General features: G+C 47.6%; 22 non-coding genes across 22 annotated transcripts; all 22 read left to right on the top strand.

Moving 5' to 3' along the window:
* The first annotated feature begins 15 nt into the window (after positions 1-15).
* On the top strand, positions 16-102 carry trnay-gua. The gene is given in 2 exon segments: positions 16-52; positions 67-102. It is a non-coding gene; the product is annotated as a tRNA-Tyr (tRNA).
* Positions 103-1,169: 1,067 nt separating this feature from the next.
* trnay-gua lies at positions 1,170-1,256 on the top strand. Its single transcript is given in 2 exon segments — positions 1,170-1,206; positions 1,221-1,256. It is a non-coding gene; the product is annotated as a tRNA-Tyr (tRNA).
* A 491-nt stretch (positions 1,257-1,747) lies between these two features.
* On the top strand, positions 1,748-1,834 carry trnay-gua. The gene is given in 2 exon segments: positions 1,748-1,784; positions 1,799-1,834. It is a non-coding gene; the product is annotated as a tRNA-Tyr (tRNA).
* A 490-nt stretch (positions 1,835-2,324) lies between these two features.
* On the top strand, positions 2,325-2,411 carry trnay-gua. Its single transcript is given in 2 exon segments — positions 2,325-2,361; positions 2,376-2,411. It is a non-coding gene; the product is annotated as a tRNA-Tyr (tRNA).
* Positions 2,412-2,901: 490 nt separating this feature from the next.
* Positions 2,902-2,988, top strand: trnay-gua. Its single transcript is given in 2 exon segments — positions 2,902-2,938; positions 2,953-2,988. It is a non-coding gene; the product is annotated as a tRNA-Tyr (tRNA).
* A 490-nt stretch (positions 2,989-3,478) lies between these two features.
* trnay-gua lies at positions 3,479-3,565 on the top strand. Its single transcript is given in 2 exon segments — positions 3,479-3,515; positions 3,530-3,565. It is a non-coding gene; the product is annotated as a tRNA-Tyr (tRNA).
* Positions 3,566-4,055: 490 nt separating this feature from the next.
* trnay-gua lies at positions 4,056-4,142 on the top strand. Its single transcript is given in 2 exon segments — positions 4,056-4,092; positions 4,107-4,142. It is a non-coding gene; the product is annotated as a tRNA-Tyr (tRNA).
* Positions 4,143-4,632: 490 nt separating this feature from the next.
* On the top strand, positions 4,633-4,719 carry trnay-gua. Its single transcript is given in 2 exon segments — positions 4,633-4,669; positions 4,684-4,719. It is a non-coding gene; the product is annotated as a tRNA-Tyr (tRNA).
* A 490-nt stretch (positions 4,720-5,209) lies between these two features.
* Positions 5,210-5,296, top strand: trnay-gua. Its single transcript is given in 2 exon segments — positions 5,210-5,246; positions 5,261-5,296. It is a non-coding gene; the product is annotated as a tRNA-Tyr (tRNA).
* A 490-nt stretch (positions 5,297-5,786) lies between these two features.
* Positions 5,787-5,873, top strand: trnay-gua. Its single transcript is given in 2 exon segments — positions 5,787-5,823; positions 5,838-5,873. It is a non-coding gene; the product is annotated as a tRNA-Tyr (tRNA).
* A 490-nt stretch (positions 5,874-6,363) lies between these two features.
* On the top strand, positions 6,364-6,450 carry trnay-gua. The gene is given in 2 exon segments: positions 6,364-6,400; positions 6,415-6,450. It is a non-coding gene; the product is annotated as a tRNA-Tyr (tRNA).
* Positions 6,451-6,940: 490 nt separating this feature from the next.
* trnay-gua lies at positions 6,941-7,027 on the top strand. Its single transcript is given in 2 exon segments — positions 6,941-6,977; positions 6,992-7,027. It is a non-coding gene; the product is annotated as a tRNA-Tyr (tRNA).
* Positions 7,028-7,517: 490 nt separating this feature from the next.
* Positions 7,518-7,604, top strand: trnay-gua. The gene is given in 2 exon segments: positions 7,518-7,554; positions 7,569-7,604. It is a non-coding gene; the product is annotated as a tRNA-Tyr (tRNA).
* Positions 7,605-8,094: 490 nt separating this feature from the next.
* Positions 8,095-8,181, top strand: trnay-gua. The gene is given in 2 exon segments: positions 8,095-8,131; positions 8,146-8,181. It is a non-coding gene; the product is annotated as a tRNA-Tyr (tRNA).
* A 1,067-nt stretch (positions 8,182-9,248) lies between these two features.
* Positions 9,249-9,335, top strand: trnay-gua. The gene is given in 2 exon segments: positions 9,249-9,285; positions 9,300-9,335. It is a non-coding gene; the product is annotated as a tRNA-Tyr (tRNA).
* Positions 9,336-9,825: 490 nt separating this feature from the next.
* On the top strand, positions 9,826-9,912 carry trnay-gua. Its single transcript is given in 2 exon segments — positions 9,826-9,862; positions 9,877-9,912. It is a non-coding gene; the product is annotated as a tRNA-Tyr (tRNA).
* A 490-nt stretch (positions 9,913-10,402) lies between these two features.
* trnay-gua lies at positions 10,403-10,489 on the top strand. Its single transcript is given in 2 exon segments — positions 10,403-10,439; positions 10,454-10,489. It is a non-coding gene; the product is annotated as a tRNA-Tyr (tRNA).
* Positions 10,490-10,979: 490 nt separating this feature from the next.
* trnay-gua lies at positions 10,980-11,066 on the top strand. The gene is given in 2 exon segments: positions 10,980-11,016; positions 11,031-11,066. It is a non-coding gene; the product is annotated as a tRNA-Tyr (tRNA).
* A 490-nt stretch (positions 11,067-11,556) lies between these two features.
* On the top strand, positions 11,557-11,643 carry trnay-gua. The gene is given in 2 exon segments: positions 11,557-11,593; positions 11,608-11,643. It is a non-coding gene; the product is annotated as a tRNA-Tyr (tRNA).
* Positions 11,644-12,133: 490 nt separating this feature from the next.
* trnay-gua lies at positions 12,134-12,220 on the top strand. The gene is given in 2 exon segments: positions 12,134-12,170; positions 12,185-12,220. It is a non-coding gene; the product is annotated as a tRNA-Tyr (tRNA).
* A 1,067-nt stretch (positions 12,221-13,287) lies between these two features.
* On the top strand, positions 13,288-13,374 carry trnay-gua. The gene is given in 2 exon segments: positions 13,288-13,324; positions 13,339-13,374. It is a non-coding gene; the product is annotated as a tRNA-Tyr (tRNA).
* Positions 13,375-15,019: 1,645 nt separating this feature from the next.
* On the top strand, positions 15,020-15,106 carry trnay-gua. The gene is given in 2 exon segments: positions 15,020-15,056; positions 15,071-15,106. It is a non-coding gene; the product is annotated as a tRNA-Tyr (tRNA).
* The last annotated feature ends 784 nt before the right edge of the window (positions 15,107-15,890 follow it).

The following is a 15,890-nucleotide window of genomic DNA, read 5'->3' as shown; positions in this document are numbered from 1 at the left end:
AGAACAGAGCCAGGTCCTTCGATAGCTCAGTTGGTAGAGCGGAGGACTGTAGGTGAACAACCGGCCATCCTTAGGTCGCTGGTTCGACTCCGGCTCGAAGGAAGCGATGCTTTTTGGTGATCTCTTTGTCTGCGACAAGACCAAGGCCTGGCAAAAGCCGCATTCCCTGACCGGGAATCGAACCCGGGCCGCGGCGGTGAGAGCGCCGAATCCTAACCACTAGACCACCAGGGAGACATGCTGTTAGCCTTTGGCACGAGTGGACGTGACGTCTTGCTCTCTGCGGGGCAGACTGCGGGAGATGGCTTCGCTGCAAAAACGGTTTATCCAATCAAATCTAGCCGAGTGTCATTAATCTTATATCAAAAAAAAAAAATTCTACCTGGTACTGTTTTCAGTATAAAGACACTTACCTAGTGCTTTCTCATCAAATCATTTGACTTCATTTAAAAAGCATTACCAAATCCATGTGTTGATCTTCATATAAGATCAATAACACTTGGTTAGATTTCATTTTTTTGCAGTGTTTTTAGGGTCTTTTCCATAGGGCTCTGGTGTCCATCTGGTTTCGTGTCCCAGAACAGAGCCAGGTCCTTCGATAGCTCAGTTGGTAGAGCTGAGGACTGTAGGTGAACAACCGGCCATCCTTAGGTCGCTGGTTCGACTCCGGCTCGAAGGAAGCGATGCTTTTTGGTGATCTCTTTGTCTGCGACAAGACCAAGGCCTGGCAAAAGCCGCATTCCCTGACCGGGAATCGAACCCGGGCCGCGGCGGTGAGAGCGCCGAATCCTAACCACTAGACCACCAGGGAGACATGCTGTTTGCCTTTGGCACGAGTGGACGTGACGTCTTGCTCTCTGCGGGGCAGACTGCGGGAGATGGCTTCGCTGCAAAAACGGTTTATCCAATCAAATCTAGCCGAGTGTCATTAATCTTATATCAAAAAAAAAAAAATCTACCTGGTACTGTTTTCAGTATAAAGACACTTACCTAGTGCTTTCTCATCAAATCATTTGACTTCATTTAAAAAGCATTACCAAATCCATGTGTTGATCTTCATATAAGATCAATAACACTTGGTTAGATTTCATTTTTTTGCAGTGTTTTTAGGGTCTTTTCCATAGGGCTCTGGTGTCCATCTGGTTTCGTGTCCCAGAACAGAGCCAGGTCCTTCGATAGCTCAGTTGGTAGAGCGGAGGACTGTAGGTGAACAACCGGCCATCCTTAGGTCGCTGGTTCGACTCCGGCTCGAAGGAAGCGATGCTTTTTGGTGATCTCTTTGTCTGCGACAAGACCAAGGCCTGGCAAAAGCCGCATTCCCTGACCGGGAATCGAACCCGGGCCGCGGCGGTGAGAGCGCCGAATCCTAACCACTAGACCACCAGGGAGACATGCTGTTAGCCTTTGGCACGAGTGGACGTGACGTCTTGCTCTCTGCGGGGCAGACTGCGGGAGATGGCTTCGCTGCAAAAACGGTTTATCCAATCAAATCTAGCCGAGTGTCATTAATCTTATATCAAAAAAAAAAAAAATCTACCTGGTACTGTTTTCAGTATAAAGACACTTACCTAGTGCTTTCTCATCAAATCATTTGACTTCATTTAAAAAGCATTACCAAATCCATGTGTTGATCTTCATATAAGATCAATAACACGTGGTTAGATTTCATTTTTTTGCAGTGTTTTTAGGGTCTTTTCCATAGGGCTCTGGTGTCCATCTGGTTTCGTGGCCCAGAACAGAGCCAGGTCCTTCGATAGCTCAGTTGGTAGAGCGGAGGACTGTAGGTGAACAACCGGCCATCCTTAGGTCGCTGGTTCGACTCCGGCTCGAAGGAAGCGATGCTTTTTGGTGATCTCTTTGTCTGCGACAAGACCAAGGCCTGGCAAAAGCCGCATTCCCTGACCGGGAATCGAACCCGGGCCGCGGCGGTGAGAGCGCCGAATCCTAACCACTAGACCACCAGGGAGACATGCTGTTAGCCTTTGGCACGAGTGGACGTGACGTCTTGCTCTCTGCGGGGCAGACTGCGGGAGATGGCTTCGCTGCAAAAACGGTTTATCCAATCAAATCTAGCCGAGTGCCATTAATCTTATATAAAAAAAAAAAAAATCTACCTGGTACTGTTTTCAGTATAAAGACACTTACCTAGTGCTTTCTCATCAAATCATTTGACTTCATTTAAAAAGCATTACCAAATCCATGTGTTGATCTTCATATAAGATCAATAACACTTGGTTAGATTTCATTTTTTTGCAGTGTTTTTAGGGTCTTTTCCATAGGGCTCTGGTGTCCATCTGGTTTCGTGTCCCAGAACAGAGCCAGGTCCTTCGATAGCTCAGTTGGTAGAGCGGAGGACTGTAGGTGAACAACCGGCCATCCTTAGGTCGCTGGTTCGACTCCGGCTCGAAGGAAGCGATGCTTTTTGGTGATCTCTTTGTCTGCGACAAGACCAAGGCCTGGCAAAAGCCGCATTCCCTGACCGGGAATCGAACCCGGGCCGCGGCGGTGAGAGCGCCGAATCCTAACCACTAGACCACCAGGGAGACATGCTGTTAGCCTTTGGCACGAGTGGACGTGACGTCTTGCTCTCTGCGGGGCAGACTGCGGGAGATGGCTTCGCTGCAAAAACGGTTTATCCAATCAAATCTAGCCGAGTGCCATTAATCTTATATAAAAAAAAAAAAAATCTACCTGGTACTGTTTTCAGTATAAAGACACTTACCTAGTGCTTTCTCATCAAATCATTTGACTTCATTTAAAAAGCATTACCAAATCCATGTGTTGATCTTCATATAAGATCAATAACACTTGGTTAGATTTCATTTTTTTGCAGTGTTTTTAGGGTCTTTTCCATAGGGCTCTGGTGTCCATCTGGTTTCGTGTCCCAGAACAGAGCCAGGTCCTTCGATAGCTCAGTTGGTAGAGCGGAGGACTGTAGGTGAACAACCGGCCATCCTTAGGTCGCTGGTTCGACTCCGGCTCGAAGGAAGCGATGCTTTTTGGTGATCTCTTTGTCTGCGACAAGACCAAGGCCTGGCAAAAGCCGCATTCCCTGACCGGGAATCGAACCCGGGCCGCGGCGGTGAGAGCGCCGAATCCTAACCACTAGACCACCAGGGAGACACGCTGTTAGCCTTTGGCACGAGTGGACGTGACGTCTTGCTCTCTGCGGGGCAGACTGCGGGAGATGGCTTCGCTGCAAAAACGGTTTATCCAATCAAATCTAGCCGAGTGTCATTAATCTTATATCAAAAAAAAAAAAATCTACCTGGTACTGTTTTCAGTATAAAGACACTTACCTAGTGCTTTCTCATCAAATCATTTGACTTCATTTAAAAAGCATTACCAAATCCATGTGTTGATCTTCATATAAGATCAATAACACTTGGTTAGATTTCATTTTTTTGCAGTGTTTTTAGGGTCTTTTCCATAGGGCTCTGGTGTCCATCTGGTTTCGTGTCCCAGAACAGAGCCAGGTCCTTCGATAGCTCAGTTGGTAGAGCGGAGGACTGTAGGTGAACAACCGGCCATCCTTAGGTCGCTGGTTCGACTCCGGCTCGAAGGAAGCGATGCTTTTTGGTGATCTCTTTGTCTGCGACAAGACCAAGGCCTGGCAAAAGCCGCATTCCCTGACCGGGAATCGAACCCGGGCCGCGGCGGTGAGAGCGCCGAATCCTAACCACTAGACCACCAGGGAGACATGCTGTTTGCCTTTGGCACGAGTGGACGTGACGTCTTGCTCTCTGCGGGGCAGACTGCGGGAGATGGCTTCGCTGCAAAAACGGTTTATCCAATCAAATCTAGCCGAGTGCCATTAATCTTATATCAAAAAAAAAAAAATCTACCTGGTACTGTTTTCAGTATAAAGACACTTACCTAGTGCTTTCTCATCAAATCATTTGACTTCATTTAAAAAGCATTACCAAATCCATGTGTTGATCTTCATATAAGATCAATAACACTTGGTTAGATTTCATTTTTTTGCAGTGTTTTTAGGGTCTTTTCCATAGGGCTCTGGTGTCCATCTGGTTTCGTGTCCCAGAACAGAGCCAGGTCCTTCGATAGCTCAGTTGGTAGAGCGGAGGACTGTAGGTGAACAACCGGCCATCCTTAGGTCGCTGGTTCGACTCCGGCTCGAAGGAAGCGATGCTTTTTGGTGATCTCTTTGTCTGCGACAAGACCAAGGCCTGGCAAAAGCCGCATTCCCTGACCGGGAATCGAACCCGGGCCGCGGCGGTGAGAGCGCCGAATCCTAACCACTAGACCACCAGGGAGACATGCTGTTTGCCTTTGGCACGAGTGGACGTGACGTCTTGCTCTCTGCGGGGCAGACTGCGGGAGATGGCTTCGCTGCAAAAACGGTTTATCCAATCAAATCTAGCCGAGTGTCATTAATCTTATATCAAAAAAAAAAAAATCTACCTGGTACTGTTTTCAGTATAAAGACACTTACCTAGTGCTTTCTCATCAAATCATTTGACTTCATTTAAAAAGCATTACCAAATCCATGTGTTGATCTTCATATAAGATCAATAACACTTGGTTAGATTTCATTTTTTTGCAGTGTTTTTAGGGTCTTTTCCATAGGGCTCTGGTGTCCATCTGGTTTCGTGTCCCAGAACAGAGCCAGGTCCTTCGATAGCTCAGTTGGTAGAGCGGAGGACTGTAGGTGAACAACCGGCCATCCTTAGGTCGCTGGTTCGACTCCGGCTCGAAGGAAGCGATGCTTTTTGGTGATCTCTTTGTCTGCGACAAGACCAAGGCCTGGCAAATGCCGCATTCCCTGACCGGGAATCGAACCCGGGCCGCGGCGGTGAGAGCGCCGAATCCTAACCACTAGACCACCAGGGAGACATGCTGTTTGCCTTTGGCACGAGTGGACGTGACGTCTTGCTCTCTGCGGGGCAGACTGCGGGAGATGGCTTCGCTGCAAAAACGGTTTATCCAATCAAATCTAGCCGAGTGTCATTAATCTTATATCAAAAAAAAAAAAATCTACCTGGTACTGTTTTCAGTATAAAGACACTTACCTAGTGCTTTCTCATCAAATCATTTGACTTCATTTAAAAAGCATTACCAAATCCATGTGTTGATCTTCATATAAGATCAATAACACTTGGTTAGATTTCATTTTTTTCCAGTGTTTTTAGGGTCTTTTCCATAGGGCTCTGGTGTCCATCTGGTTTCGTGTCCCAGAACAGAGCCAGGTCCTTCGATAGCTCAGTTGGTAGAGCGGAGGACTGTAGGTGAACAACCGGCCATCCTTAGGTCGCTGGTTCGACTCCGGCTCGAAGGAAGCGATGCTTTTTGGTGATCTCTTTGTCTGCGACAAGACCAAGGCCTGGCAAAAGCCGCATTCCCTGACCGGGAATCGAACCCGGGCCGCGGCGGTGAGAGCGCCGAATCCTAACCACTAGACCACCAGGGAGACATGCTGTTTGCCTTTGGCACGAGTGGACGTGACGTCTTGCTCTCTGCGGGGCAGACTGCGGGAGATGGCTTCGCTGCAAAAACGGTTTATCCAATCAAATCTAGCCGAGTGTCATTAATCTTATATCAAAAAAAAAAAAATCTACCTGGTACTGTTTTCAGTATAAAGACACTTACCTAGTGCTTTCTCATCAAATCATTTGACTTCATTTAAAAAGCATTACCAAATCCATGTGTTGATCTTCATATAAGATCAATAACACTTGGTTAGATTTCATTTTTTTGCAGTGTTTTTAGGGTCTTTTCCATAGGGCTCTGGTGTCCATCTGGTTTCGTGTCCCAGAGCAGAGCCAGGTCCTTCGATAGCTCAGTTGGTAGAGCGGAGGACTGTAGGTGAACAACCGGCCATCCTTAGGTCGCTGGTTCGACTCCGGCTCGAAGGAAGCGATGCTTTTTGGTGATCTCTTTGTCTGCGACAAGACCAAGGCCTGGCAAATGCCGCATTCCCTGACCGGGAATCGAACCCGGGCCGCGGCGGTGAGAGCGCCGAATCCTAACCACTAGACCACCAGGGAGACATGCTGTTTGCCTTTGGCACGAGTGGACGTGACGTCTTGCTCTCTGCGGGGCAGACTGCGGGAGATGGCTTCGCTGCAAAAACGGTTTATCCAATCAAATCTAGCCGAGTGTCATTAATCTTATATCAAAAAAAAAAAAATCTACCTGGTACTGTTTTCAGTATAAAGACACTTACCTAGTGCTTTCTCATCAAATCATTTGACTTCATTTAAAAAGCATTACCAAATCCATGTGTTGATCTTCATATAAGATCAATAACACTTGGTTAGATTTCATTTTTTTCCAGTGTTTTTAGGGTCTTTTCCATAGGGCTCTGGTGTCCATCTGGTTTCGTGGCCCAGAACAGAGCCAGGTCCTTCGATAGCTCAGTTGGTAGAGCGGAGGACTGTAGGTGAACAACCGGCCATCCTTAGGTCGCTGGTTCGACTCCGGCTCGAAGGAAGCGATGCTTTTTGGTGATCTCTTTGTCTGCGACAAGACCAAGGCCTGGCAAAAGCCGCATTCCCTGACCGGGAATCGAACCCGGGCCGCGGCGGTGAGAGCGCCGAATCCTAACCACTAGACCACCAGGGAGACATGCTGTTTGCCTTTGGCACGAGTGGACGTGACGTCTTGCTCTCTGCGGGGCAGACTGCGGGAGATGGCTTCGCTGCAAAAACGGTTTATCCAATCAAATCTAGCCGAGTGTCATTAATCTTATATCAAAAAAAAAAAAATCTACCTGGTACTGTTTTCAGTATAAAGACACTTACCTAGTGCTTTCTCATCAAATCATTTGACTTCATTTAAAAAGCATTACCAAATCCATGTGTTGATCTTCATATAAGATCAATAACACTTGGTTAGATTTCATTTTTTTGCAGTGTTTTTAGGGTCTTTTCCATAGGGCTCTGGTGTCCATCTGGTTTCGTGGCCCAGAACAGAGCCAGGTCCTTCGATAGCTCAGTTGGTAGAGCGGAGGACTGTAGGTGAACAACCGGCCATCCTTAGGTCGCTGGTTCGACTCCGGCTCGAAGGAAGCGATGCTTTTTGGTGATCTCTTTGTCTGCGACAAGACCAAGGCCTGGCAAAAGCCGCATTCCCTGACCGGGAATCGAACCCGGGCCGCGGCGGTGAGAGCGCCGAATCCTAACCACTAGACCACCAGGGAGACATGCTGTTTGCCTTTGGCACGAGTGGACGTGACGTCTTGCTCTCTGCGGGGCAGACTGCGGGAGATGGCTTCGCTGCAAAAACGGTTTATCCAATCAAATCTAGCCGAGTGTCATTAATCTTATATCAAAAAAAAAAAAATCTACCTGGTACTGTTTTCAGTATAAAGACACTTACCTAGTGCTTTCTCATCAAATCATTTGACTTCATTTAAAAAGCATTACCAAATCCATGTGTTGATCTTCATATAAGATCAATAACACTTGGTTAGAGTTCATTTTTTTGCAGTGTTTTTAGGGTCTTTTCCATAGGGCTCTGGTGTCCATCTGGTTTCGTGTCCCAGAACAGAGCCAGGTCCTTCGATAGCTCAGTTGGTAGAGCGGAGGACTGTAGGTGAACAACCGGCCATCCTTAGGTCGCTGGTTCGACTCCGGCTCGAAGGAAGCGATGCTTTTTGGTGATCTCTTTGTCTGCGACAAGACCAAGGCCTGGCAAAAGCCGCATTCCCTGACCGGGAATCGAACCCGGGCCGCGGCGGTGAGAGCGCCGAATCCTAACCACTAGACCACCAGGGAGACATGCTGTTTGCCTTTGGCACGAGTGGACGTGACGTCTTGCTCTCTGCGGGGCAGACTGCGGGAGATGGCTTCGCTGCAAAAACGGTTTATCCAATCAAATCTAGCCGAGTGTCATTAATCTTATATCAAAAAAAAAAAAATCTACCTGGTACTGTTTTCAGTATAAAGACACTTACCTAGTGCTTTCTCATCAAATCATTTGACTTCATTTAAAAAGCATTACCAAATCCATGTGTTGATCTTCATATAAGATCAATAACACTTGGTTAGATTTCATTTTTTTGCAGTGTTTTTAGGGTCTTTTCCATAGGGCTCTGGTGTCCATCTGGTTTCGTGTCCCAGAGCAGAGCCAGGTCCTTCGATAGCTCAGTTGGTAGAGCGGAGGACTGTAGGTGAACAACCGGCCATCCTTAGGTCGCTGGTTCGACTCCGGCTCGAAGGAAGCGATGCTTTTTGGTGATCTCTTTGTCTGCGACAAGCCCAAGGCCTGGCAAAAGCCGCATTCCCTGACCGGGAATCGAACCCGGGCCGCGGCGGTGAGAGCGCCGAATCCTAACCACTAGACCACCAGGGAGACATGCTGTTTGCCTTTGGCACGAGTGGACGTGACGTCTTGCTCTCTGCGGGGCAGACTGCGGGAGATGGCTTCGCTGCAAAAACGGTTTATCCAATCAAATCTAGCCGAGTGTCATTAATCTTATATCAAAAAAAAAAAAATCTACCTGGTACTGTTTTCAGTATAAAGACACTTACCTAGTGCTTTCTCATCAAATCATTTGACTTCATTTAAAAAGCATTACCAAATCCATGTGTTGATCTTCATATAAGATCAATAACACTTGGTTAGATTTCATTTTTTTGCAGTGTTTTTAGGGTCTTTTCCATAGGGCTCTGGTGTCCATCTGGTTTCGTGGCCCAGAACAGAGCCAGGTCCTTCGATAGCTCAGTTGGTAGAGCGGAGGACTGTAGGTGAACAACCGGCCAGCCTTAGGTCGCTGGTTCGACTCCGGCTCGAAGGAAGCGATGCTTTTTGGTGATCTCTTTGTCTGCGACAAGACCAAGGCCTGGCAAAAGCCGCATTCCCTGACCGGGAATCGAACCCGGGCCGCGGCAGTGAGAGCGCCGAATCCTAACCACTAGACCACCAGGGAGACATGCTGTTTGCCTTTGGCACGAGTGGACGTGACGTCTTGCTCTCTGCGGGGCAGACTGCGGGAGATGGCTTCGCTGCAAAAACGGTTTATCCAATCAAATCTAGCCGAGTGTCATTAATCTTATATCAAAAAAAAAAAAATCTACCTGGTACTGTTTTCAGTATAAAGACACTTACCTAGTGCTTTCTCATCAAATCATTTGACTTCATTTAAAAAGCATTACCAAATCCATGTGTTGATCTTCATATAAGATCAATAACACTTGGTTAGATTTCATTTTTTTGCAGTGTTTTTAGGGTCTTTTCCATAGGGCTCTGGTGTCCATCTGGTTTCGTGTCCCAGAGCAGAGCCAGGTCCTTCGATAGCTCAGTTGGTAGAGCGGAGGACTGTAGGTGAACAACCGGCCATCCTTAGGTCGCTGGTTCGACTCCGGCTCGAAGGAAGCGATGCTTTTTGGTGATCTCTTTGTCTGCGACAAGCCCAAGGCCTGGCAAAAGCCGCATTCCCTGACCGGGAATCGAACCCGGGCCGCGGCGGTGAGAGCGCCGAATCCTAACCACTAGACCACCAGGGAGACATGCTGTTTGCCTTTGGCACGAGTGGACGTGACGTCTTGCTCTCTGCGGGGCAGACTGCGGGAGATGGCTTCGCTGCAAAAACGGTTTATCCAATCAAATCTAGCCGAGTGTCATTAATCTTATATCAAAAAAAAAAAAATCTACCTGGTACTGTTTTCAGTATAAAGACACTTACCTAGTGCTTTCTCATCAAATCATTTGACTTCATTTAAAAAGCATTACCAAATCCATGTGTTGATCTTCATATAAGATCAATAACACTTGGTTAGATTTCATTTTTTTGCAGTGTTTTTAGGGTCTTTTCCATAGGGCTCTGGTGTCCATCTGGTTTCGTGGCCCAGAACAGAGCCAGGTCCTTCGATAGCTCAGTTGGTAGAGCGGAGGACTGTAGGTGAACAACCGGCCATCCTTAGGTCGCTGGTTCGACTCCGGCTCGAAGGAAGCGATCCTTTTTGGTGATCTCTTTGTCTGCGACAAGACCAAGGCCTGGCAAAAGCCGCATTCCCTGACCGGGAATCGAACCCGGGCCGCGGCGGTGAGAGCGCCGAATCCTAACCACTAGACCACCAGGGAGACATGCTGTTTGCCTTTGGCACGAGTGGACGTGACGTCTTGCTCTCTGCGGGGCAGACTGCGGGAGATGGCTTCGCTGCAAAAACGGTTTATCCAATCAAATCTAGCCGAGTGTCATTAATCTTATATCAAAAAAAAAAAAATCTACCTGGTACTGTTTTCAGTATAAAGACACTTACCTAGTGCTTTCTCATCAAATCATTTGACTTCATTTAAAAAGCATTACCAAATCCATGTGTTGATCTTCATATAAGATCAATAACACTTGGTTAGATTTCATTTTTTTGCAGTGTTTTTAGGGTCTTTTCCATAGGGCTCTGGTGTCCATCTGGTTTCGTGGCCCAGAACAGAGGCAGGTCCTTCGATAGCTCAGTTGGTAGAGCGGAGGACTGTAGGTGAACAACCGGCCATCCTTAGGTCGCTGGTTCGACTCCGGCTCGAAGGAAGCGATGCTTTTTGGTGATCTCTTTGTCTGCGACAAGACCAAGGCCTGGCAAAAGCCGCATTCCCTGACCGGGAATCGAACCCGGGCCGCGGCGGTGAGAGCGCCGAATCCTAACCACTAGACCACCAGGGAGACATGCTGTTTGCCTTTGGCACGAGTGGACGTGACGTCTTGCTCTCTGCGGGGCAGACTGCGGGAGATGGCTTCGCTGCAAAAACGGTTTATCCAATCAAATCTAGCCGAGTGTCATTAATCTTATATCAAAAAAAAAAAAATCTACCTGGTACTGTTTTCAGTATAAAGACACTTACCTAGTGCTTTCTCATCAAATCATTTGACTTCATTTAAAAAGCATTACCAAATCCATGTGTTGATCTTCATATAAGATCAATAACACTTGGTTAGATTTCATTTTTTTGCAGTGTTTTTAGGGTCTTTTCCATAGGGCTCTGGTGTCCATCTGGTTTCGTGTCCCAGAACAGAGCCAGGTCCTTCGATAGCTCAGTTGGTAGAGCGGAGGACTGTAGGTGAACAACCGGCCATCCTTAGGTCGCTGGTTCGACTCCGGCTCGAAGGAAGCGATGCTTTTTGGTGATCTCTTTGTCTGCGACAAGACCAAGGCCTGGCAAAAGCCGCATTCCCTGACCGGGAATCGAACCCGGGCCGCGGCGGTGAGAGCGCCGAATCCTAACCACTAGACCACCAGGGAGACATGCTGTTTGCCTTTGGCACGAGTGGACGTGACGTCTTGCTCTCTGCGGGGCAGACTGCGGGAGATGGCTTCGCTGCAAAAACGGTTTATCCAATCAAATCTAGCCGAGTGTCATTAATCTTATATCAAAAAAAAAAAAATCTACCTGGTACTGTTTTCAGTATAAAGACACTTACCTAGTGCTTTCTCATCAAATCATTTGACTTCATTTAAAAAGCATTACCAAATCCATGTGTTGATCTTCATATAAGATCAATAACACTTGGTTAGATTTCATTTTTTTGCAGTGTTTTTAGGGTCTTTTCCATAGGGCTCTGGTGTCCATCTGGTTTCGTGTCCCAGAACAGAGCCAGGTCCTTCGATAGCTCAGTTGGTAGAGCGGAGGACTGTAGGTGAACAACCGGCCATCCTTAGGTCGCTGGTTCGACTCCGGCTCGAAGGAAGCGATGCTTTTTGGTGATCTCTTTGTCTGCGACAAGACCAAGGCCTGGCAAAAGCCGCATTCCCTGACCGGGAATCGAACCCGGGCCGCGGCGGTGAGAGCGCCGAATCCTAACCACTAGACCACCAGGGAGACATGCTGTTTGCCTTTGGCACGAGTGGACGTGACGTCTTGCTCTCTGCGGGGCAGACTGCGGGAGATGGCTTCGCTGCAAAAACGGTTTATCCAATCAAATCTAGCCGAGTGTCATTAATCTTATATCAAAAAAAAAAAAATCTACCTGGTACTGTTTTCAGTATAAAGACACTTACCTAGTGCTTTCTCATCAAATCATTTGACTTCATTTAAAAAGCATTACCAAATCCATGTGTTGATCTTCATATAAGATCAATAACACTTGGTTAGATTTCATTTTTTTGCAGTGTTTTTAGGGTCTTTTCCATAGGGCTCTGGTGTCCATCTGGTTTCGTGTCCCAGAACAGAGCCAGGTCCTTCGATAGCTCAGTTGGTAGAGCGGAGGACTGTAGGTGAACAACCGGCCATCCTTAGGTCGCTGGTTCGACTCCGGCTCGAAGGAAGCGATGCTTTTTGGTGATCTCTTTGTCTGCGACAAGACCAAGGCCTGGCAAAAGCCGCATTCCCTGACCGGGAATCGAACCCGGGCCGCGGCGGTGAGAGCGCCGAATCCTAACCACTAGACCACCAGGGAGACATGCTGTTTGCCTTTGGCACGAGTGGACGTGACGTCTTGCTCTCTGCGGGGCAGACTGCGGGAGATGGCTTCGCTGCAAAAACGGTTTATCCAATCAAATCTAGCCGAGTGTCATTAATCTTATATCAAAAAAAAAAAAATCTACCTGGTACTGTTTTCAGTATAAAGACACTTACCTAGTGCTTTCTCATCAAATCATTTGACTTCATTTAAAAAGCATTACCAAATCCATGTGTTGATCTTCATATAAGATCAATAACACTTGGTTAGAGTTCATTTTTTTGCAGTGTTTTTAGGGTCTTTTCCATAGGGCTCTGGTGTCCATCTGGTTTCGTGTTCCAGAACAGAGCCAGGTCCTTCGATAGCTCAGTTGGTAGAGCGGAGGACTGTAGGTGAACAACCGGCCATCCTTAGGTTGCTGGTTCGACTCCGGCTCGAAGGAAGCGATGCTTTTTGGTGATCTCTTTGTCTGCGACAAGACCAAGGCCTGGCAAAAGCCGCATTCCCTGACCGGGAATCGAACCCGGGCCGCGGCGGTGAGAGCGCCGAATCCTAACCACTAGACCACCAGGGAGACATGCTGTTTGCCTTTGGCACGAGTGGATGTGACGTCTTGCTCTCTGCGGGGCAGACTGCGGGAGATGGCTTCGCTGCAAAAACGGTTTATCCAATCAAATCTAGCCGAGTGTCATTAATCTTATATCAAAAAAAAAAAAATCTACCTGGTACTGTTTTCAGTATAAAGACACTTACCTAGTGCTTTCTCATCAAATCATTTGACTTCATTTAAAAAGCATTACCAAATCCATGTGTTGATCTTCATATAAGATCAATAACACTTGGTTAGATTTCATTTTTTTGCAGTGTTTTTAGGGTCTTTTCCATAGGGCTCTGGTGTCCATCTGGTTTCGTGTCCCAGAACAGAGCCAGGTCCTTCGATAGCTCAGTTGGTAGAGCGGAGGACTGTAGGTGAACAACCGGCCATCCTTAGGTCGCTGGTTCGACTCCGGCTCGAAGGAAGCGATGCTTTTTGGTGATCTCTTTGTCTGCGACAAGACCAAGGCCTTGCAAAAGCCGCATTCCCTGACCGGGAATCGAACACGGGCCGCGGCGGTGAGAGCGCCGAATCCTAACCACTAGACCACCAGGGAGACATGCTGTTTGCCTTTGGCACGAGTGGACGTGACGTCTTGCTCTCTGCGGGGCAGACTGCGGGAGATGGCTTCGCTGCAAAAACGGTTTATCCAATCAAATCTAGCCGAGTGTCATTAATCTTATATCAAAAAAAAAAAAATCTACCTGGTACTGTTTTCAGTATAAAGACACTTACCTAGTGCTTTCTCATCAAATCATTTGACTTCATTTAAAAAGCATTACCAAATCCATGTGTTGATCTTCATATAAGATCAATAACACTTGGTTAGATTTCATTTTTTTGCAGTGTTTTTAGGGTCTTTTCCATAGGGCTCTGGTGTCCATCTGGTTTCGTGTTCCAGAACAGAGCCAGGTCCTTCGATAGCTCAGTTGGTAGAGCGGAGGACTGTAGGTGAACAACCGGCCATCCTTAGGTTGCTGGTTCGACTCCGGCTCGAAGGAAGCGATGCTTTTTGGTGATCTCTTTGTCTGCGACAAGACCAAGGCCTGGCAAAAGCCGCATTCCCTGACCGGGAATCGAACCCGGGCCGCGGCGGTGAGAGCGCCGAATCCTAACCACTAGACCACCAGGGAGACATGCTGTTTGCCTTTGGCACGAGTGGATGTGACGTCTTGCTCTCTGCGGGGCAGACTGCGGGAGATGGCTTCGCTGCAAAAACGGTTTATCCAATCAAATCTAGCCGAGTGTCATTAATCTTATATCAAAAAAAAAAAAATCTACCTGGTACTGTTTTCAGTATAAAGACACTTACCTAGTGCTTTCTCATCAAATCATTTGACTTCATTTAAAAAGCATTACCAAATCCATGTGTTGATCTTCATATAAGATCAATAACACTTGGTTAGATTTCATTTTTTTGCAGTGTTTTTAGGGTCTTTTCCATAGGGCTCTGGTGTCCATCTGGTTTCGTGTCCCAGAACAGAGCCAGGTCCTTCGATAGCTCAGTTGGTAGAGTGGAGGACTGTAGGTGAACAACCGGCCATCCTTAGGTCGCTGGTTCGACTCCGGCTCGAAGGAAGCGATGCTTTTTGGTGATCTCTTTGTCTGCGACAAGACCAAGGCCTGGCAAAAGCCGCATTCCCTGACCGGGAATCGAACCCGGGCCGCGGCGGTGAGAGCGCCGAATCCTAACCACTAGACCACCAGGGAGACATGCTGTTTGCCTTTGGCACGAGTGGACGTGACGTCTTGCTCTCTGCGGGGCAGACTGCGGGAGATGGCTTCGCTGCAAAAACGGTTTATCCAATCAAATCTAGCCGAGTGTCATTAATCTTATATCAAAAAAAAAAAAAATCTACCTGGTACTGTTTTCAGTATAAAGACACTTACCTAGTGCTTTCTCATCAAATCATTTGACTTCATTTAAAAAGCATTACCAAATCCATGTGTTGATCTTCATATAAGATCAATAACACTTGGTTAGATTTCATTTTTTTGCAGTGTTTTTAGGGTCTTTTCCATAGGGCTCTGGTGTCCATCTGGTTTCGTGTCCCAGAACAGAGCCAGGTCCTTCGATAGCTCAGTTGGTAGAGCGGAGGACTGTAGGTGAACAACCGGCCATCCTTAGGTCGCTGGTTCGACTCCGGCTCGAAGGAAGCGATGCTTTTTGGTGATCTCTTTGTCTGCGACAAGACCAAGGCCTGGCAAAAGCCGCATTCCCTGACCGGGAATCGAACCCGGGCCGCGGCGGTGAGAGCGCCGAATCCTAACCACTAGACCACCAGGGAGACATGCTGTTTGCCTTTGGCACGAGTGGACGTGACGTCTTGCTCTCTGCGGGGCAGACTGCGGGAGATGGCTTCGCTGCAAAAACGGTTTATCCAATCAAATCTAGCCGAGTGTCATTAATCTTATATCAAAAAAAAAAAAATCTACCTGGTACTGTTTTCAGTATAAAGACACTTACCTAGTGCTTTCTCATCAAATCATTTGACTTCATTTAAAAAGCATTACCAAATCCATGTGTTGATCTTCATATAAGATCAATAACACTTGGTTAGAGTTCATTTTTTTGCAGTGTTTTTAGGGTCTTTTCCATAGGGCTCTGGTGTCCATCTGGTTTCGTGTCCCAGAACAGAGCCAGGTCCTTCGATAGCTCAGTTGGTGGAGCGGAGGACTGTAGGTGAACAACCGGCCATCCTTAGGTCGCTGGTTCGACTCCGGCTCGAAGGAAGCGATGCTTTTTGGTGATCTCTTTGTCTGCGACAAGACCAAGGCCTGGCAAAAGCCGCATTCCCTGACCGGGAATCGAACCCGGGCCGCGGCGGTGAGAGCGCCGAATCCTAACCACTAGACCACCAGGGAGACATGCTGTTTGCCTTTGGCACGAGTGGACGTGACGTCTTGCTCTCTGCGGGGCAGACTGCGGGAGATGGCTTC

This window comes from Alosa sapidissima, chromosome 10, assembly GCF_018492685.1.
Source record: "Alosa sapidissima isolate fAloSap1 chromosome 10, fAloSap1.pri, whole genome shotgun sequence".
NCBI lineage: Eukaryota > Metazoa > Chordata > Actinopteri > Clupeiformes > Clupeidae > Alosa > Alosa sapidissima.
Note: the sequence above shows the minus strand (reverse complement) of the source record. Positions and strands in the feature narration are given on the sequence as shown.